The sequence below is a fragment of the Schistocerca gregaria genome, chromosome 1 (genome assembly GCF_023897955.1).
Source record: "Schistocerca gregaria isolate iqSchGreg1 chromosome 1, iqSchGreg1.2, whole genome shotgun sequence".
In the NCBI taxonomy this organism is placed as follows: Eukaryota; Metazoa; Arthropoda; class Insecta; order Orthoptera; family Acrididae; genus Schistocerca; species Schistocerca gregaria.
The window spans coordinates 234,371,048-234,392,665 of record NC_064920.1 but is presented as its reverse complement, the minus strand read 5'-3'; the positions used below and the strand labels follow the sequence as shown (position 1 = coordinate 234,392,665).

General features: G+C 45.0%; 1 protein-coding gene, 1 non-coding gene and 1 pseudogene across 2 annotated transcripts in view; all 3 read left to right on the top strand.

The window, feature by feature from the left end:
- Window positions 1-21,618, top strand: part of LOC126338532 (serine-rich adhesin for platelets-like) — a 2,400,280-nt gene that overhangs the window by 666,691 nt on the left and 1,711,971 nt on the right. The window lies entirely within an intron of this gene.
- LOC126288357 (5S ribosomal RNA) lies at window positions 6,994-7,111 on the top strand (annotated as a pseudogene).
- Window positions 18,188-18,262, top strand: Trnas-cga (transfer RNA serine (anticodon CGA)). The gene has a single exon. It is a non-coding gene; the product is annotated as a tRNA-Ser (tRNA).

Genomic DNA, 21,618 nt, shown 5'->3' with positions numbered 1-21,618 from the left:
TCTGATGGAGCATAAAACATTTTTATCTGAAAGGCTACATGTCGACGTTCAGTTGCAGTAATTCGAGCTTTCGTGACGGCTCCCAAACCCAAGGTCCTCCGCGGTACTTTTGGGGCAGCCACAACAAATTTTATAAAGCGTGGGTAGTGACGAGGATGTAGCAATGTCTGTCGGCCGAAAAATTATTAATTACAAGAATTGCGCCAGCTAGAATGAAGAGATAACTTATCTTTATTTCTGACGAAACGTGCACCAGCAATACAAGTCCAAGTAATATCCAAGAGTAGTCGAATACAATAGCAAGTATCACACTGCAATGGCTCCGCTATAAACTCCACGCAAGGCTAGCACTAGACAATGGACAATAGACTGTCCGTCTCGGGGCCAGCGCTCCTCCTTATATGCAAAAGGCAGAGGGCGCTGCGGACCCGAGCTCAGTCATGGCGCGACATCTTCCGTCGGCGGTAACGCCCTGAGACGCCGACGGCCGCGACAGGAACTGTGGCCAGAGATGTCACGGTCAGGGCGCGCGTGCGCGAGTTGGTTGGTTGGTTGGTTGGTTGGTTGGGTCCGTGGATACAACACGAGCCTTCGTCATTGATGAACAGCGGTCAGCATGTGGACATGAGCCAGGCTTCTGCTACAGAGCCCCATACGCACCAAAGTACTCTAAACGTTCTTTGACGAGGCACGTTGCTTCATCTGGACGGTCAGTTTCTCAACAGTTGAATATCTGTTGATTTGGTACCACTTTTGGACAGCGCCATTTTGCCACGGACGGCATGCTCCAGCCATGGCGGCATGCAAGCAGTTCGTAAACGTAGCCGTTTCGGAAATGCTTCCACATTTCATCCTAAAGCCAGTGATCATTCTCTTGTAGTCATCAGATGAATCGCACCATTTCTGCGTTACAACGTCTGCACTGTTTTCCGCGTCCCCCCGTCACGCTTTGAATACCCTCCACTGCTCGTGCTGCTATGTGCCGTCTGTGAACTGTTATTGCATCTTGATGTCGAACATAAGCGGTGGTCACATTACGGCGAGTGACATGTACAAAGTGACATTAAAAGCTAAAGTATCGCTGGAGGTACTTTACGCTGACTGGTTGGCACTAACATTTGTTCAGCGAGCCAGTCTAGAGCGATATCTGTCGAAAACGGCATTTTTTCCTCGTTACAAGTTGCTGTGCCCTGGTGAGTGGCGAATGCGCAACACTTCAGCGTCGACACTATTGACCTTGCCGATAGGTTTCACTTTGTACTGATGTAAAACACTATTGAGACCCTGCATATCAGTTACTTAGCTCCATTAGCAATGGGTTTCCCTATGTAGGATCAATTCGTGAGCTAGCCGTTTTAGTGTAAATAATTAGCCTATGATTTAACTTGTGCTTCCTAATAGTAATTTGACACTGTGTTGTAAATGGGGAGTGACTATAGCAATCAAATCTACTCACATCTGCACCTAGCTTTGTTTATTCCTCTTTGGAACAAGGAGGCGACTTTGCCGTTTGGTTAGTGCCTGCTAATGCTGCCTGCTATACGAAGAGAGTTGGGTGTATCAGCTGTATGTGCCTGGGCATACAGGAGGTGAAAATATAGCTTGGGGACAGTTGCACTTAAGAATTACAAATCAATCTTGATCCACTAGACTCCATAGGTTATGGATTCTATTTGCACTAGCAAAAAGCAGCTACAGCATTTCGAATCCTGAATGCCACATGCAACATATACCATCGCAATGGAAAGTTTTCCAATGCTACATCCTAAATCATGCTAAATCCTTCATCATGACCTCGCTGTCTGGTCTCCTTCCCCAAAAAAGAACCAAACAACAACAACAACAACAACAACAGACGGAAGTTTCGTTTTAGATCATCCTAAATCATGCTAAATCCTTCTAAAAGCATAGAGGGATTTAGGATGACATGAACAGAATTTGTGACTTTTGAAGTTAATGGCAACGAGCAGAAATGAACGTTTTGTGAATGACCTTACACTGAATTTCCTCCGTGGCGTAGACGCGTAGAAAAACGGTGAGTGTCACGCTCTACCGTTTCTGGAAGCTACACCTGGCTTACATTTTTATCTTTCCTAAAACGATTTCTCCTAGTTTGTGGAAGAAAGCGATTTTACCACCGATAACCTGCGACAGGAAGGGCATCCCTCTGCCACACATTAACCATGCCACATCCGTTACTAACCATGTTGACGTTGTACAGGTGCTGTACAAGGCCACAAGAAAAAGAAGAAAGAAAAGATGAAGACGTCTTACAGACATTGAAAGTTGGAGGTGGCAGAACTGTCTCTCAGTCTGTCACGAATGCAGGTTCTCTTAACTTTGCTCATTACCGTTTCATGAAGAGATTGTCTTGTTCCCTCCAAATATGGCATCTAAGCTCATGGGTTGTTTTCATGAGCCTCTCGTTCTTTGCTGAAAAATTTAGCAGCACTCCTCCGAATATCTTCGGTGCCTTCATTTTAACCGACGTACAAATGACCCGAAACATTTGGCCAGAACTCAAGAACGAGCTGCACAACTGTTCTGTATGCTGTCTCTTTTATAAATGTACTACGTTTTTTCAAGAAATATCCCAAAACCACCGTAGTATGTCATTTGTCATATGTACAACTGACCTTACGTGCTCTATCTTTTCAGGTCTAGACATTTAATCAACTTGGCTTATACGAATCTCACACCATTAATACTGTTTTATAAACTCACGGGACTTTTGTGCTACCTAACCACACTAGCCTGCAGGTTCTTTCTTTACAACACGAATCATTCTTGCAACCATTGGCAATATCCGCGATTTATTCTCGTGATTATACTTTTATTGCGCTCACCCAACTGTGCCAAGGTCAGATTTTCCAGTTATAATCCCTTGTCCAATAACTTGATCTTCACTTACTTATCTCACTGTGTAACTCATACGTTCATGCCTTACGGTAATAAATATGATTGTAAAATTACCAAATATGCAGCAACCAGTCGCAAAATCATGTTTCCAAAAGTGAATAAATAAATCATGATTTTGCTACTGGTTGCTGCATATTTGGTAATTCTATGGTTTACAGTCGCTGCACGACTTGGGTACAACATGGAGCCCATCAATCATAAATATAATTGTTATAGTGATCACTTGTTTCCTTTGTAGATACACGATCCCCATCATTCATTTATCCATGTGTGGAGTGGTATCAATATTTTCGTGCTTCACTGGGCCAGCATTATCATTCAGTAAGTTGTTTTTGTTGTGCGAAATGTAGTATTTCATTAAAATTTACATGATCTTAAGCGGAACTTCCGTTCTCTGTGCGACTGGACTGACAGCATTTTTGGGGTATGCTAAATGGCGCAACTGGGACCTCACATCCCTGTCTGGAGAGTAGGGCTGGCGGTTATTGTTGAAACAAAAATGGTTCATATGGCTCTGAGCACTATGGGGCTTAACATCTGAGGTCATCAGTCCCCTAGACGTAGAACTACTTAAACCTAACTAACCTTAGGACATCACACACATCCATGCCCGAGGCAGGATTCGAACCTACGACCGTAGTAGCAACTCGGTTCCGGACTGAAGCGCCTAGAACCGCTCGGCCAGAGTTGCCAGCATCGTTAAAACAACCGGTTTTCGTATATATCAATTTTTTCATCTCCAGTTCAACCTGACTGTAAGAACTGCTCAAAATAATAGTTTTGTGAAATAACTGATGTTCGGTTTTATATTCCTAATATTTCCTATAATAAATGCACAAACCGAACAAAGATTAAGGGCATCTGCCGTTCGCCGCTTTTCTCGAAAATATATGAATAACTTAGTACTACGAAAAAATCATCACTATTCTGTTATTGGTTCTAACTTTTTGAAGCTGCTGAAAAATAATCTTCTAATTTAGTATCACACCACTATTTAAGCATTACGAGTAGTCAGTGTTAAAGGGTGAGAACAGAGCATAAAGAAATCTATTTTTCGCGATAATTTTTCTGTTTTCAAGAGCTACAAGCAGGTAAAATCGTTTTATGTAGATACAAGCAGCAGATCAGTAAACTTTCTATTTGCATCGTAAACCTGAATGAATTGTTCAGTTTCATATTTTCTCTTCATACGCAGCTTCTCCAGTTTTTAATTGCACTGCGCTTCACTTATACAGCACTTCCACACTAGGGATGGTGCCATTTGGTAACACAACTGATGCCCGACGACGACAGTGAGAAACTACGATGCAGAGCAGATGGAGCGATTCTTGCACACTACATGTACTCACGTACCGTCTAATACGGCACGACACATGGTAATAGGTACATTATTGTTTGAGCAACGCTGTACTATTGCTTGTACCACGTGTTGGCTGTTAGTTGCTGTAGGCAATATTATTTAAATACCACTGATTGCTTTTCAAATTTTGTGTCATAACGCAGTATTTCAAAGCAATAAAAATTTTACAAATAAAATTTACTTGTTTTCAGAAAAAAAACGATAACACTTAGCACTGCTGTTTTTGACAATTTATATGTCGGTGTTTATCCGGTCATCAGCAAAACGTAACACTTGTCATAACCAAGGCAAACAGATACCGAAAAATTTATTTTATTATTTAGAACTAAAATACCGGTATCGTTTCTAACCGGTCTGTTTTCCAATATCTGGCACTTTTTTTAAGTATACGGTCCATATTATTTACTTTCTGTTTTCCCCTGCACCACGGTACACCGAAAAGCCAATGGAACTGGTACACCTGCCTAATATCGTGTAGGACGCCAGCGAGCACGCAGATGTTGACGCAGCATGGACTCTACTAATGTCTGAAGTAGTGCTGGAGCAAGTGACGCCATGAATCTGCAGGGCTATCCACAAATCCGTAAGAATACGAGGAGGTGGAGAACTCTTCTCAACGATACATAGTAAGGCATCCGACATATGTTCAATAATGTTCATGTCTGGGTGGCCATCGGAAACGTTTAAACACAGAACATTCTTCGTGGAGCCACTCTGTAGCAATTCTGGACGTGTGGGATGTTGTATTGTCCTGCTGGAGTTGCCCCAATACGTCAGAATGCACAATGGAGATGAATGGATGCAGATGATCAGATAGAATGATTACATACGTATTATCTGTCAGAGTCGTATCTAGGCGTATCAGGGGTTCCATATCTCTACAACTACACACAGCCCACACCCTTACAGAGCCATCACCAGCTAAAACAGTTCCTTGCTGGTATGCAGGTTTCATGGATTCACGAGATTGTCTCCTTACCTGTACACGTCCATCCACTCGATACAATTTAAAACGAGGCACGCCTAACTAGGAAACATGTTTCCAGTCATCAAGAGTGCAGTGTCGGTGTTGTTGGGCCCAGGCGAGCCTTAAAGCTTTGTGTCGTGCAGTCACCTCGCGTACACCAGAGACGCCTATATCGATGTTTCGTTGAACGGCCCAATATTGAAATCTGCAACAACTTGCGGGAGGGTTGCACTTCTGTGACGTTGAACGGTTCTCTTCCGTCGTCGTTGGTCCCATTCTTGCAGGGTCTTTCTCGGGCCACAGCGATGTTGCAGATTTGATGCTTTACGGGTATCCTGATATTCACGGTACACTCGTGAAATGGTGGAAAGGGAAAATTTTGACTTCATCGCTACCTCGGAGATGCTGTTTCCCACCGCTCGTGTGCCGGTTATAACACCAAGTTCAAACTCACTTAAATCTTGATAACCTACCATTGCAGCAGCAGTAACCTATCTAACAACTGCGCCAGACACTTGTCTTATACAGGTGTTGCCGACCGCAGCGCAGTATACTGCCTGTTTACGTATCTGTGTATTTGTATACGCATGCCTATACCAGTTTCTTTTGCGCTTCAGTGTATATCTCAAGGAAGCTCCGAGTTCGCATTCACACACTATTACACTTGAAAGCACAGTGAAGAGCGGTGATGGTGATACAGTATGGCAGGCACTGAGGAGTTTTCGCCGCGAGGCAGTGTTTGGGCGTCCGGCGCAGCAGACGGCAGGCGGCGTCTGGCGCCGGCGCGATGCCGTGCCTCCACATTCCGGCACAGAAGCAGCGGCAGTGAGTGGCCGGTGCACCTGTCGCGCCGTATTTCAGCAGCACAGCGCGGGCTGGCTGCACCTAAACAGCGGCCGAGGCCTCGACTATGTTTGGCTTCGCCATCCCACGCCGCCGGCCGCCTTCAAAGCAGCCGCCGAGACCCGCGGTCGCAGCGGACCGGAGGCCCCTGACGTATCGCCGCGGTTCCCACTGCACCGACACGTTCTCTCCCCTGCCGCAATTCCGCTGGTCGTTCTCACAAGTACACTATTTTCCACTGAAAATACAAGGGGCGTTCAAAAAGTTTCCATTTGAGGGAGTTGCTCCAGCTGATATGCAACGTGGCGTGACTCCGCTGCGGTGAGTCAGCTGCCCTACCACTGGGTTTTATACAGTCCGCGACGCCTTCAAATACCACGCACAAGGTTTTCATATTCTATCGCTCGCCAAGTGGCAACTGTTGGTCCTACAGAAAAAAATGAACCCGATCTTTTTGTAGGAAACTTAATGTAGTTAAATTTTGTACGGAGATATATTTTCGCTAGAGGACCGGTTTTCGAGTTATTCAAGAAAATCCTGTTTGAAGGTTACTTTGTGCAAGCATTTCTTGAGTAATTCGGCAACTACAAAATGCTTCAAATGGCTCTGAGCACTATGGGACTTAGGTAACATGTGGGGTCATCAGTCCCCTAGACTTAGAAATACTTAAACCTAACTAACCTGACCGAGGCAGGATTCGAACCTGCAACCGTAGCAGCAGCGCGGTTCCGGACTGAAGCGCCACAGCGGCCACAGCGGCCGCACGGAACTTGGCGCACCATTCCACAACGGAAGTTTCCAACAGACTGTGCCACTCTCTCCTCTCCATCTTATTATAAATCTTAAAACCGTTTTTAACTTTTCGCTCCTTAATTATTTTTGTAGTGTCCTTGTATATGTTTTGGGCAACGGTTTTGCGGCAGTGGATACACCGGTTCCCGTCAGATCACCGAAGTTAAGCGCTGTCGGGCGTGGCCGGCATTTGGATGGGTGACCATCCGGGATGCCATGCACTGTTGCCATTTTTCGGGGTGCACTCGGCCTCGTGATGCCAACTGAGGAGCTACTCGACCGAGTAGTAGCGGCTCCGGTCAAAGAAAACCACCATAACGATTGGGAGAGCGGTATGCGACCACATGCCCCTCCTACACGCATCCTCATCTGAGGATGACACGGCGGTCGGATGATCACGATGGGCCGCTTGTGGCCTGAAGACGCAGTGCTTGTATATATTTTGAAGCTTTTCTGTCTGAAAAGCAGGATGTTGTATGACTGGCAACCTGTATGAGGCGAGGGGAAAGAAATAACAATAAGACAAAAAAATTGCAGTTTTCATGCCGCAACAATTCACAGGTCCTTAGGCGGCAGACGACGGCGTAATAGCCAAGGAGTGTACCTGCGAACAATGCAAGAAGGTTTCGTACCTCGAGCACTAACCAGCTTGAACTTCACCCAAGATGCATATTTATGCTTTCTCGTCCCTTAAACCTGACTTTAGCACGGATAACACGAGATTAGTGCAGTGACCATAAATCTAGATCAGAGATCAAAATGGTGCCATATTAAATATTTAAACAAAATAATTGAAACAAAATTTGCAGTTGAGCACTGTCACAGTGAGGAAACAAATTAGGAATGCAGGGGTAATGCTACATTTGTTTTAATAGTGTCGCGTAACCAGGTAGAGTTTTAGGACAATGCTTTGGAACTGAAACCCAAAACTAAGCCTTTGTTTAGTAAGTCATTTATTTATTTAACTTCTCGGCGTACACCATATAAAATGGCATAAAATAAGTGTCCACTTAATGATCGTAAAGTCCCGTAACGTTGGACTAGAAATCGCTCCAACGCAACGAGAAAAACGCTGTCTAGAATATTGGCTCACTAGAACCTCAGTTTAACAATGAAAGTGGGAGGTACGTCATCTGCGTGGAAGACTGCTTGGAATACGCTATAAGCTTCCGTAGTCTACGTAGTTCGAAATGTAAAGTAAATGAATCCAAGACCCCGAAATAATACGATTAATCAGTCAAATCAAGTTGCACAGCAAATCCCCCAAATCGTGACCTGCTCCTTAAGCAGATAGCCCTAAGTGAAATGCGGTTCTTACTCAAACTCAGAAAACGTGCGCTAGAACGTGACAATCAACACCAGTTAAAGACAGCCGAGATGGCGTCAGAAGAAAGCTGCCTATGACGACCTGTGGACTGCCAATGATGCAGACAGATTCACCGAGACAGGAGCCCGAAACTCTCCACCTCTAAACGCTGAACTCTCGACTCTTCGTAAAAACTCCACGTGAGGGGAAGGACACCCACCCATTGCCACAGTGCCCAGCGAGAATATCGCTTTATTTACGTAAGTGCTTGGGAACCCTTCACAAATTTCCCATTCTTGGGTTACAAAATGCGTCTTCTCATGCAAGATATTGGTATCGGTTGCTAGTCGTGTTTCATCCTTTGGTCGACCACTTCGTGCCTGAACGAGGTGGCGAACACGACTCAGTTGACTGGATAATATTTGAAGAGACGGCAGTAGCCGATCAGCGTCTTTTTGGCTCGTTCGCAGATCGTCATACAGGGAGGTGAATTTGTCGCGTACAGTTACAAATGTTAAGAGAGGGAAAAAAAAGAGTTATCCCAATGGGACGGAAATCGGTAGATATGATTTACATGTACAGAAAAACAAATAATTGCCATTTCAGAATAATTAGATGATTTATTCAAAACAAGAGCTCCACAAATTTACAAGTCGAGACGCCTGACTGTCGCCGGCATATAGTTCGACTACCGACAGTAATGGTCTGGGGCGCCATGTCTTTTCATAGCAGGGCGCCTTCTGTCGTCATCACAGGCACCTTTATGGCACATCGTTACGTCGATGATATTCTACGCCCCGTTTCGTTGCCCTTCATGGCAAGCGACCCTGCGCTTACATTTCAGCAAGATAATGCCCGCCGGCACACGGTAAGAGTTTCTACAGCCTTTCTTCGTGCTTGTCAAACCCTGCCTCTGTCAGCAAGGTCGGCGGATCCCTCCCCATTTGAGAACGATTGGAGCATTATGGGCAGGGTCCTCCTACCATCTCGCGATTTTGACTAACACGCCAATTGGTCAGAACTGAGCATGATATCTCTCAGGAAGATATGCAGCACTCTATCAATCAGTGCTAAGCCGAATAATTACTTGCATAAGTGCTAGAGGTGGACGAATGCGTTACTGAATTTCTTAATTTGTGAAGCTCACTGTCTAGAGTAAATCATCCAATTTTTCTGAAATTCTAATAATTTGTTTGTCTGCACGTGTACATTACGTCTACTGATTTCCGGACCATTCGGATAGTTTCTTCGCGGTGCTCCGTATTTTTTAGTCTACTTTAAGAACTTCTACTGCCTTAGCCGCAGCTATCTCCAAAGGAGGAAACCGCATCCGTCGCTTGAGGGATAGTTAGGGGCTTATAGCAACTTCTTCCGTGAATTGCACTGCCCTGTGGACTTACTTCCCTTCTCGAGAAAGTCTGCGAGTGACCTCATATGGATAAAGTAGATCTCAGGACGAACCATCTCAGTTCTTAAAAAGATTATCTGAAACCTTCCTCCTGAGTTAGCAAGCTTTGTACTCTCCTCAAAAAGAGCCAAGAAATGAGAAGGGAAATAATAAAATGTAACTCAGCTATACGAGATAGTCACGTCACAAGCTGAGCAGTACGCAGGGCGCTGCCCCGTATACCCAGCTTTGTCAGCTCTTAACCCTAAAAATAACACGCCATTTCCGTAATGCGCAGTACCAACCTAAAATGAAAGAAATGAAATAAAAACAAATTTCGTTAACTGTTGTTGACTTGTATTAACGAAACACTTCTTGAAAATGTACTAATGCGTAAGGAGGGCACAGAACATGAAAATATCTTCCTCGACACTCTCAGTAGTATCTACTTATTCTCAGTAACGCGTACTGCCAAGCTGAGTGGGGGGCGGACTTGAGTGGCCGAGTGGTTCTAGGTGCTACAGTTTGGAACCGCGCGAACGCTACGGTCGCAGGTTCGAATCCTGCCTCGGGCATGGATGTGTGTGATGTCCTTAGGGTAGTTATGTTGAAGTAGTTCTAAGTTCTATGGGACTGATGACCTCAGAAGTTAAGTCCCATAGTGCTCAGAACCGTTTGAACCATGGGGGAGGGGGGGGGGGGGGGGCAGGCGGGGGATTAATTTACGAAAAACACAGAAAAATTTTAAAAATGAAAATAGCGTTAACTGTTGCTGACTTTCACTTACAACATATTTTTTACATGGATAATGATGTGTAAGTAAGGTCCTGAATCTGAAAATATTGAATAAGGCAATGGGTGTGTTTATACATAATCTTTCTGGTACCAGTCACGATTTTGTTTTATTGATATTTTATACGACTCGTTTCGGAAAACGATTCGAATTTTCAAGTGTATTTTCTCTATGTGCTATGCCATTTTTAAGTAATGTTTCGATGTGCCGGTTACTGCTTTGTTTTGTTGAGTTTACTGCAATATATAAAAAACACACAATTTTTCGTTTGGTATCGATTTCCCTAAGTAGTTAGTTCTTCCAGATTTCGCCGCTAACTACATATAAAAATCGACAGCTGACTAAAATTTCCCGTTTTTCATATATTGCAGTAAAATCACCAAAACAAAGCTGAATCTCACACTTCGAAAACATTACGTAAAATTGTCATAGTACAAAGGTAAAACACACTTGAAAATAGGAATCATTTCCCGAACGCGCCGTGTAAAATAAAATTGTGACTGGTAGCAGAAAAGTTGCTTGTAGTCGAAGAAATGGTTTCCATAGTGGTTCAAATGGCTCTGAGCACTATGGGACTACACATCTGAGGCCATCAGTCCCCTAGAACTTAGAACTACTTAAACCTAACCAACGTAAGGTCATCACACACATCCATGCCCGAGGCAGGATTCTAACCTGCGACCGTAGCGGTCGCGCGGCTCCAGACTGAAGCGCCTAGAACCGCTCGGCCACAACGGCCGGCGGTTTCCATAGTCGCAGGCTTTAAAAAAGTATTTATAATGGACAAAATGAAATTAAATATCACATTCATTGTGGAAAGTGTTATCAGTACTAAGACCTGAATTTTAGGATTAAGATTTACTGAAAAATTTGGAACATTTATGTACTCTGAGGGAATAATTCCTTCTCAACAATAAGTATTTTTACAACTTTTAAAATATAAAGTGACTGAGTTACAATAATTTCAAAAGGTGGACGCAAAGCAGCCCCCCCCCCCACCACCACTTGGTATTGTGTTTGTTAGTAATTAAATAGCAAAGTGTGCTGGCAAGTTGCAGCGGCCCCCACGCCCCTGGCAGGTCCTGACGGCGCCTCCGCCCGTCCTTGGCTCACTTTCCGGCAGCCCGTCGCCAGCCACCACCTGCGGCTGGCTGCCCGTCGCTACCAATTACCAGAGCCGCCAGCGGAAGTGGCGCTGCTCGTACCGTGCAGCAGAAATGGCGGCCCCTCTACACCTGCACCGCCTGCCAGGGAACACACTGCAGACAGGCGGGCAGCGGCGAGAGGCTGAGTCAGCACGGCCTATACTCCATAGAGCTCCCTTGCAACGTAGCATCACGTATGCGCCCGGCAGGCGTTGGAATGCATTTAAAATCAGAATTTGTTTTCAGGCGTCGGTTTTCTACGTTTTCTGTGGAGAAAGTATGTGGTTCAAGCTTGAGCTTCACCAAGTACCGGGTGTTATAATCGAAGTGCAGATACTGATGGAGATCAAGTTCAAATGGCTCTGAGCACTGTGGGACTTAACATCTGAGGTGATCAGTCCCCTAGAAATTAGAACTACTTAAACCTACCGCGCTACTGCTACGGTCGCAGGTTCGAATCCTGCCTCGGGCATGGATGTGTGTGATGTCCTTAGGTTAGTTAGGTTTAAGTAGTTCTAAGTTCTAGGGGGCTGATGACCTCAGATGTTAGGTCCCATAGTGCTCAGAGCCATTTAAACCATTTTTTTGAACTTGAACCTAACTAACCTAAGGACATCACACACATCCGTGATCGAGGCAGGATTCGAACCTGCAACCGTAGCAGCAGCGCGGTTCCAGACTGAAGTGCCTAGAACCGCTCGGTCAAAGAGGCCGGCTGAAAAGAAAGGACTCGATTGGTAATCTTCGAATGGTAACAGGTGGAGATGCGTGAAAGGAAATCTCGAGGTGATTCAGCTTGGACTGTGTTGAGAAAAGGTTTATGTTATTAAAAGACAGCCCTAGCTTGTAGAATTGCCTTTATTGGCTCGTAAAAGACGCGCTTCACCCGGGTAGGCCACCATCAAACTATGAAATGCGGTATGGTTCATCAGTCGTAGCAACGCACAGTAAAACCACACTGATCAACTTTTAACATGACCCTGCAAGAAATTGCCGGTGTAATGAAACGGAACACCTACAGCCGTCCTTACGATATTATTTATTACATGGCTACCAGTTTCAGTGCTTCAGTATACCATCTTCAGGTGTTAGCTGACGCTGAGGGGGTCAATTCCTATTGTACACACTATTCATGAGTGGGCAGCTTCTATAAACTGGTTTTCGCAGCCTACTTGTAATAACGACGTTGTGTCACCAACCATCAGCTACCAAGCTGGCAGTGGACGGTTGGAGACAGAACATGGTTGTTACAAGAAGTCTGCGAAAACCAGTTCATAGAAGCTGGTCACAATTGGATTTAACCACGTCAGCGAAAGTTAAGGCCTGAAGATGGTGCACTAAAGCACCGAAACTGGTAGCTATATAATAAATGACAACGTAAGTACAGCTGCAGGTGTTCCATTTTATTAGGCAAGTGAACGGCCGAAGTCCCTCAAACCTCCAATCAGAAGGATGGACATACGAAAATAGAAAGTGCCTGTGCCGATCAGCGCTCACACCGTGAATACAGTGTGTGAGCGCAGATAAGCCACCGGCGACATCACCAGTGAGTATTCACTGGTGAGCTCGGATCGGCCACCGGCATTTTGTTCCGGGACCATCTTCATAGTTATGAGCGGGGTCTTACTTTCCGCTGCTGTGACGGATGAACCCTATACCACAAGATAAACTGATGATGCCTTACCCGGATGAACTGCATCGTTGTAAGCTAATAAGGAGATTTCTACAGCCTAGAACTGGACCACCGCCCCACAGAGGATTGGAATAAATTTTAAAAAGTCTTATAACATTTGACTACGGCCTTGTCGCAGTGATAACACCGGTTAAGCGCTATTGGCTTTGGCTAGCACTTGGACGGGTGATCGCCCGGTCTGTCAGGCACTGCTGGCAGGCGGGATCCACTCAGCCCTTGTGAAGCAAATTGACGAACTACTTGACTGAGAAGTAGCGGTTCCGGTTACGACAACGAGCAGCGGCAGGGAGGGCGGTATGCTGATCACAGTGCTCTGTTGGACTACGTGTTTTTCTATGTGTTAAATTATTTTTAACTGTGCATCTTGTACGTCATAGACACGTCGTGTTGATCTCTATAAAGGAATACACAGACTAGAAATTAATGAGAATCAAACAAAAATGGGAAGGGTCTAGAGCCACAGACTCCAAGTTTGCCCGAGGTAGGATTTACCCTAGTTACGGCAGTTTGTGTGCCTTATCTCGCGTTTTAAACACTGACTGCTACTTAATGGTCGGATAATTTTGGCAACCGACTTCTGTTATTACTCGCAACGGCCTTTGCATCATATGATATTAAATTAATCAATATTTTATTTTTATTCCACGATTCAAATCGGTATTTAGTTTCTTATTCAGCTGTACTTGACAGCCGGCCGCGGTGGTCTCGCGGTTCTAGGCGCGCAGTCCGGAACCGTGCGACTGCTACGGTCGCAGGTTCGAATCCTGCCTCGGGCATGGATGTATGTGATGTCCTTAGGTTAGTTAGGTTTAAGTAGTTCTAAGTTCTAGGGGACTAATGACCACAGCAGTTGAGTCCCATAGTGCTCAGAGCCATTTGAACCATTTTGTACTTGACAGGAAAGGAGGTGGACCACAAACTATACGAAGAAAAATGGTTCAAATGGCTCTGAGAACTATAGGACTTAACATCTGAAATCATCAGTCCCCTAGAACTTAGAACTACTTAAACCTAACTAACCTAAGGACATCACACACATCCATGCTGAGGCCGGATTCGAACCTGCGATCGTAGCGGTCGAGCGGTTCCAGACAGAAGTGCCTAGAACCGCTCGGCCATTTCGGCCGGCTATACGAAGAGTAAAACAGTGTAACATTACCTGAATTCTGCGGAAATGCTTGGCAGAAGATGACAATCACATTAAAAGGGTACCACTTTCCTGCAGTTATGTAAATACTATTTCCAGAATGAGATTTTCACTCTGCAGCGGGACAGAGACTCGAACTCCGGACCTTTGCCCTTCGAGGGCAAGTGCTCTACCAAGGTTTGCAGAAGAGCGTCTGTAAAGTTTGGAAGGTAAGAAACGAGATACTGACACAAGTAAAGCTGTGAGGACGGGGCGTGAGTAGTGCTTGAATATCTCAGTTTGTAGAGCACTTGCCTAAGAAAGGCAAAGGTCCCGAGTTCTAGTCTCGGTCCGGCAAACAGTTTTAATCCGCCAGGAAGTTTAAATGCTATTTCTTTGATCATCATCAGGTTCCGACTTCTTAGCTGATGGTCAGCTGACAACTCAATGTCGCAGCCACAAATTAAATTACGTGGTGCACACACACACAACGGTGCTAATGAAATACACGCGTTTCATATACAGCTCTAACCAAACACTACTGGATACTTGAGCACAAGGCGCTCTGCAGCGTTAGATATACAGTTACGATGATCACAGAGATACGGTTACATTAGATGAGCATTGCACAACATTGCATGAAGCCGAATATTTCAAGGCTGCAATTCAGCGTTGCGACTGGGTCATCACAGTGTAATAACATCAATCAAACCCAGATTTATGAGGTAGCGCTGGATAGTGTACAGAGGTGACTAAATAAAAGTTCGCGGGCACGAATCTGGTGAAATCTAGCGAAACTTTTTTTTATTTCTAAATATATTTTTGTTTCTAAATGTATAATCACAACAGTCTGGTTATTATTTTTTCAGTCAATTGGCTTATGTTCATCATCGTATTGACGTTTTTATTTGCTCTCATTTTTCTTAAAATAATTATTTTTTGTTTGAAATCTGCCTATGTTTTTTTTTTGGGGGGGGGGGGGCGCTGACACCAAACTTTTTATGTCTTGTGGTTGCTTGTAAATTATAGCTCTTATCGCCGCGAACAAAGCAATCATATTTTAGTTCTGCCAAGTCAAGTAATTTTAATCGGACTAAAGTCGCATGAACATCTACTAACAGTTGTTAGTCCAAGCTGCGACAGTAGCTACTGCGCTGACGTCCCGTATACGAACGGTGTACTATATTCGTAGAGTCAGCTGTAGATGTAGATGATAATCCACGGCGACGAGTCGCACATACGTTTATTCAGTTTCACACAGACGTCGCTTACGTCAAAAGTCCCGCGGTTATTATGTACTCCAGATGAAAGATCGTGCAAAAAGGCGACTGCTCAAGAGATCTGAGGGAGACGACTTATTTTACGGTGCGCAACGACTGGCTGTATGGCCGCCTAAAGAGAGCGGCGGAGAAAAACGCGAGTCGCGAGGATAGAGTGCGAGAGAGACGGCGGGCCGTTTAAGAGGTTCGCGAGCAGATATATGTACCGCGCGCTCGGCCCGAGTGCACTTATTACATTCAGGGCCGCTGAAATACCGCCGCTGCCGCTGCCGCCACCGACGGCGCCGAGGCTAAATTTCCGCCCTGCACTCGCTTCGCCTTACCTCGCCTTGACTAGCCCCGCCCACCAGAGGTCACGTGCGCCTGTTGCGGCCGCGCGCGGAGTCACGTGACGTCGAGTACCTGCTGGTCAAGCGGGCAAGCACCGCCCGCTGGAATACGACGCGCTGTCAGGTTCCAGCCCCCTCGCACGTCAAAAGCGACGGCAAGGGGCTGGTGAAAGAGCGAAAGATCGTAGCAGGAGAGAAAGAGAGAGAGAGAGAGAGAGAGAGAGAGAGAGAGAGAGAGAACCGGCCGAAGAGGGCGTGCGTAGGCGTCCGGACGAGCCGGAATGCCAGCAATTTATCGATTGCCTGTCGCCGGCGGCATAAAGCACATTTAATGTAGCATGTTTATTTACTCTCGCCTAGCGACGCTGCGCCTCGTCTTTTTCTTTAAGGACCTCGCTTGTCCTGAGCCGTGGAATGTTGCCAATATGTCGCGTTGTCCCTGTGAGACTTAATTCTCTCGCTGTAAAAATACTCGTCTGTACAAGAGAGAAGCATCGTCTAGGAAATTTCCTCGTTTTTCATAAAAGTATTTCAGAACCCCCGTATTGCTCTCCAATTCGCAACATTAAATTGCAGATCTTTCTTTGACACTTCAATCTAAGTGAATGCTATTTTCAAGTTCTAACAAACATTTTTATTAGAGAGCTAAGATTGATTTTTATTTGAGTACAAGAGAAACTTCCATAAACAAGGCTATTCTACACCTCCCTGCTCCGACAGGGTGACTCAAATGTCCATTAACGTAAGAAAATTCGATACTTCCACGGAATAATTTACCGGGTGATCAAAAAGTCAGTATATATTTGAAAACTTAATAAACCACGGAATAATGTACATAGAGAGGTAAAAATTAACACACATGCTTGGAATGGCATGGGGATTTATTGGAACAAAAAAAAAGTTCACAAAATGTCCGACAGATGGCGCTGGACAGCAAAACTGCTAGCGTGACGGATGAGAGGTACGCCGATACGTTACAGAATCGCATCATCCCCAGCCTGGCTGATAAACACCTACTGGAACGTACGATGTTTATGCAGGATGGCGCTCCACCCCATATTGCTAGACGCGTGGAAGGTCTCTTGCGCGCATCGTTTGGTGATGATCGTGTGTTCAGCCGCCACTTTCGTCATGCTTGGCCTCCCAAGTCCCAGACCTCAGTCCGTGCGATTGTTGGCTTTGGGATTACCTGAAGTCGCAAGTGTATCGTGATCGACCGACATCTCTAGGAATGCTGAAAGACAACATCCGACGCCAATGCCTCACCATAACGCTGGACATGCTTTACAGTGCTGTTCAGAACATTATTTCTCGACTACAGCTATTGTTGAGGAACGATGGTGGACATATTGAGCATTTCCTGTAAAGAACATCATCTTTGCTTCGTCTTACTTTGTTATGCTAATTATTGCTGTTCCGATCAGATGAAGCGCCATCTGTCGGACACGTCTAGAACTTTTGTATTTTTTTTGGTTCTAACAAAACGCCATGTCATTCCAAGCATGTGTTGCCCTTGCGGGAACTAGTGTGAGCCACTGCGGCAATCCCTTTGACATTGAAACCACAAAAAGTACGCAAAATGACCAGCAGGTGGAGCTTCATACGATACAAAAGGAATAATAAGCATAGCAGTTGATTTTTAGCTAAGGCGACTTCATTTGTAAATAATGCTCATCATGTTTATCAACGGTACCTGCAGTCAAGGAACAGTGTTTTGAACAGTACTGTACAGCTTATCAGTAGGTATGGTGAAAACCTGCCGTCCGTGTTGTCATTTACCGTCCCCGACGAGGTCGAACGATCTCGGTAGCGGTGAGAATTGCGACTTCAGGTAACTTCACAACCAGTTACCAGATGCCAGAATAAGATTTTCACTCTGCAGCGTAGTGTGCGCTGACATGAAACTTCCTGGCAGATTAAAACTGTGTGCCCGACCAAGACTCGAACTCGGGACCTTCGCCTTTCGCGGGCAAGTGCTCTACCACCTGAGCTACCGAGCACGACTCAGGCCCGGTACTCACAGCTCTACTTCTGCCAGTATCCGTCTCCTACCTTCCAAACTTTACAGAAGCTCTTCTGCGAACCTTGCAGAACTAGCTTTCCTGAAAGAAAGGATACTGTGGAGACATGGCTTAGCCACAGCCTGGGGGATGTTTCCAGAATGAGATTTTCATTCTGCAGCGGAGTGTGCGCTGATATGAAACTTCCTACTGGCAGAAGTAGAGCTGTGAGTACCGGGCGTGAGTCGTGCTCGGTAGCTCAGTTGGTAGAGCACTTGTCCGCGAAAGGCAAAGGTCCCGAGTTCGAGTCTCGGTCGGCACACAGTTTTAATCTGCCAGTTACCAGATGGATTGAGGATGGTCACCAGGGAGGCCAACCATAACAGAAGTGGTGTCTCAGCACGCGATCCATACCAAACGATGTGCGCAAGAGATCTTTCACGCATGTAGCAATGTGGGGTGGAGCGCCGTCCGGCATAATAGTGTTTATCAGCATCTTGTTTGGTAGCCAGGCCATGGAAGAAACAGTTCTCTAACTTATCGACGTACCTCACATCCGTTACACTGACAGGCTGCAAAGCATAACCCAGCATTTTCTCGAAGAAACTGTATCCAATCACGACTGATGTGCTAATTCTACGCCACATCGTGACTTTCTCGTCACTTATTGGGGTTTCCACCACAGTTCTAGGATTTTCGGTAGCCCAAATTGTTTAATCGTCGGTGTTCTCATGCGGCATCACTGACTTATTGCTGTCCATTGCCATCTGTTGGCCGGTTATTATGCTCGGTTTTGGTTTCAATAAAACGCCATGTCATGTGAGATATGTGTTTCGAGTTTTACCTCTCTACCTATATTATTCTGTCCATTAATGCATTATCAGGTGTTGACAGACTTAAGGGTCAACCTGTAGTCCTTTACTCCACTTTACAGTGTGTGATGGAAGTTTTCCCATTTCATTCCCAAATGAGCCATTGGAACAACGTCTGTCGATAAAGTTCTGTCTATAAATTTCTCCGAGCTTTTTGTCGTCGTCATTTCGTCACATATATGTGGGATGAAGTAATGTACTGCCCGACTCTTCTTCGAAATTATGCTCTCCGAATGTCAGCAGTGACCCTCAACAAAACCCACAACGCCTCTCCTGTAATGGCTGCAACTGGAGTTTGTCTGGCATCTCAGTAACGCATCTGCCCTTGATAAATAATTCTGGGACGAAAAATGGCGTCCTTGGTCGGATCTTCTCTATCTCTTCCGTTAATCTTAGTTCCCAAGAATCTTACACTGACGAACAGTTACTAAGAATCGGTAGAATATGTATTTCGTATGCGACTACTTTTCTGAATGAACTACATTTCCTCAAGATTTTTCTATGAATTTCAGCCACCCACTTGCTTTTGCCACCATTATGTGGTTATTCCACAATAGGTCGCTCTGTATGGTTACTCCTAGATATTTTTATGATCGTTACTTTTACCATTGAGTTTTCACCAAAAGAATTCGAAGAGTAATGCATCTCTTCCCCTACTTACGTGGAATATGTTGCATTTATTTTTCTTCACGGTCAACTGCCAACTTTTTGAACACTGAGATCAATGAGTGCAGATTTGTATAGACTCAGATATCTCATAATTAGAAAATGTTTAGTAAGCAACAGCTACATTATACAGTATCAGATATATGCACAGTATAGTCTGTCACACATATGAGACTAAATAAGCCAGCCTATGAATCTTTTCCATTCAGTAAGATCCTATATGATGTGGAGCACCCATCCTTGCCCTTCTATGCTGCTGCTCACACTCTAATCATCCCAGCGATAATGAGACTTTATACCCTGAACTTTCACGTTTCTAACTACAATTCATTTGTCACGATATTTGAAGTGCAATGCAAGATGGCGAATATTTGCGATCATATTCCAAAAGAGAATAGCTTCCTCTCAAGTGTCGTTTGAGGTTTTAATAATTTGTAAATCAACCATAAGGCGCTCAGTCCAGAACAGCGTGACTGCTACGGTCGCAGGTTCGAATCCTGCCTCGGGCATGGATGTGTGTGATGTCCTTAGGTTAGTTAGGTTTAAGTAGTTCTAAGTTCTAGGGGACTGATGACCTCAGAAGTTAAGTCCCATAGTGCCCAGAGCCAGCCAGTTAAGGCGAGTAGCGTGATCAAACGGACAAACACACAGACACGACGTCTAGTATTTGTGGAGTTGGTTGTGGAGTTTAGCGTGTTCAGACACACTGAGATGACGGTTTCAGATAAAATTATAGATGACTAACTGCAAAATGACTTAGACACGATATTTGAACTGTGCGTAAAGTGGTAGTTGTCTTTCAGCACAGGAAAATGTGAGGTCATTCACACGGCAAATCTTACAAAATTAAAGACTGTCAGTTCGACTAAATGCCTAGGAATAGCAATTACAATAATTTAAGTTAGAAAGATGACATAGATGTTGTGGTGGGGAAGGCAAACCAAAGACTACGTTTTACTGCCAGAAGATGCCCATATGCACTATGGGACTTAACATCTGAGGTCACCAGTCCCCTAGAACTTAGAACTACTTAAACCTAACTAACCTAAGGACATCACACACATCCATGCCCGAGGCATGATTCGAACCTGCGACCGTAGCAGTCACGCTGTTCTGGACTGAGCGCCTTAACCGCGAGGCCACCGAGTCCGGCGTTTAGGAGATGATTTCATTAAAACGCACAAAGATATTGCGCTAGTGAACAGCTTCGAAAAAGTTTTGCTTGCAGCATTTTCAAGGTCAAAATATTGCGTCCAAATTTTTAAGGAAGGAAAGTTGTCCTGCGGCGTTCCGAGTAAAATGCTACTTTTGTTAAATTATCCTCCAGGTGCTGACACGCGGACCTTTGATAACGGCGGCGGAATATGGCGGCCTTCCTAATTGGACGGCTTCCCAGCGCCCGGCGCCAGTAGCCAAGGACTCGGTGGGACAGCATAAGCCAGGCGCCGGCGACAGCAGAACAATATGTCGCGGAGAGACATGGGAGGCATCACGCTCCAATTTTAAAACAGACACGATTCGAGCCAGGCGAGACTCTGTTTGCGTGAGCTATTGTTTTTTATAGTAAATATAGTAAAGTTATAATTTCGCACCTTTCAAGCACTCGTTCACTTACTTCGCCGTGAACTACAACCACAATTAGATATCATTTGATAGGTTTGGAAGTAGGCTGTTTAGGTTTTTTTTATTGGTAACGCCACGTAGCGCTCTGTATGAAAATCACTAACTGTGCTGTGTGCAGTCTGTGGCTGGTTTGCATTGTTGTTTGCTATTGTAGTGTTGGGTAGCTGGGTGTTAACAGCGCGTAGCGTTGCGCAGTTGGAGGTGAGCCGCGAGTATTGGTGGATGTGGGGAGTGAGATGGGGGAGTTTCGAGAGCGGATGATCTGGACAGAGACAATAAATTTGTAAGACTGGATGTCATGAACATTGTTTGTTCTCTATCAAAATCTTTCTTTTTCTATGCCTATCAGTAGTTAGTGCCTTCAGCAATTAGAATCTTTTATTTAGGTGGCAGTATTGGCGCTCACTGTATTGCAGTAATTCGAGTAACGAAGAGGTAAGAATTCATGAAAGATATAGGTTATTGTTAGTGAGGGCCATTCTGTTGTAGGGATTGTTGAAAGTCAGATTGAGTTGCG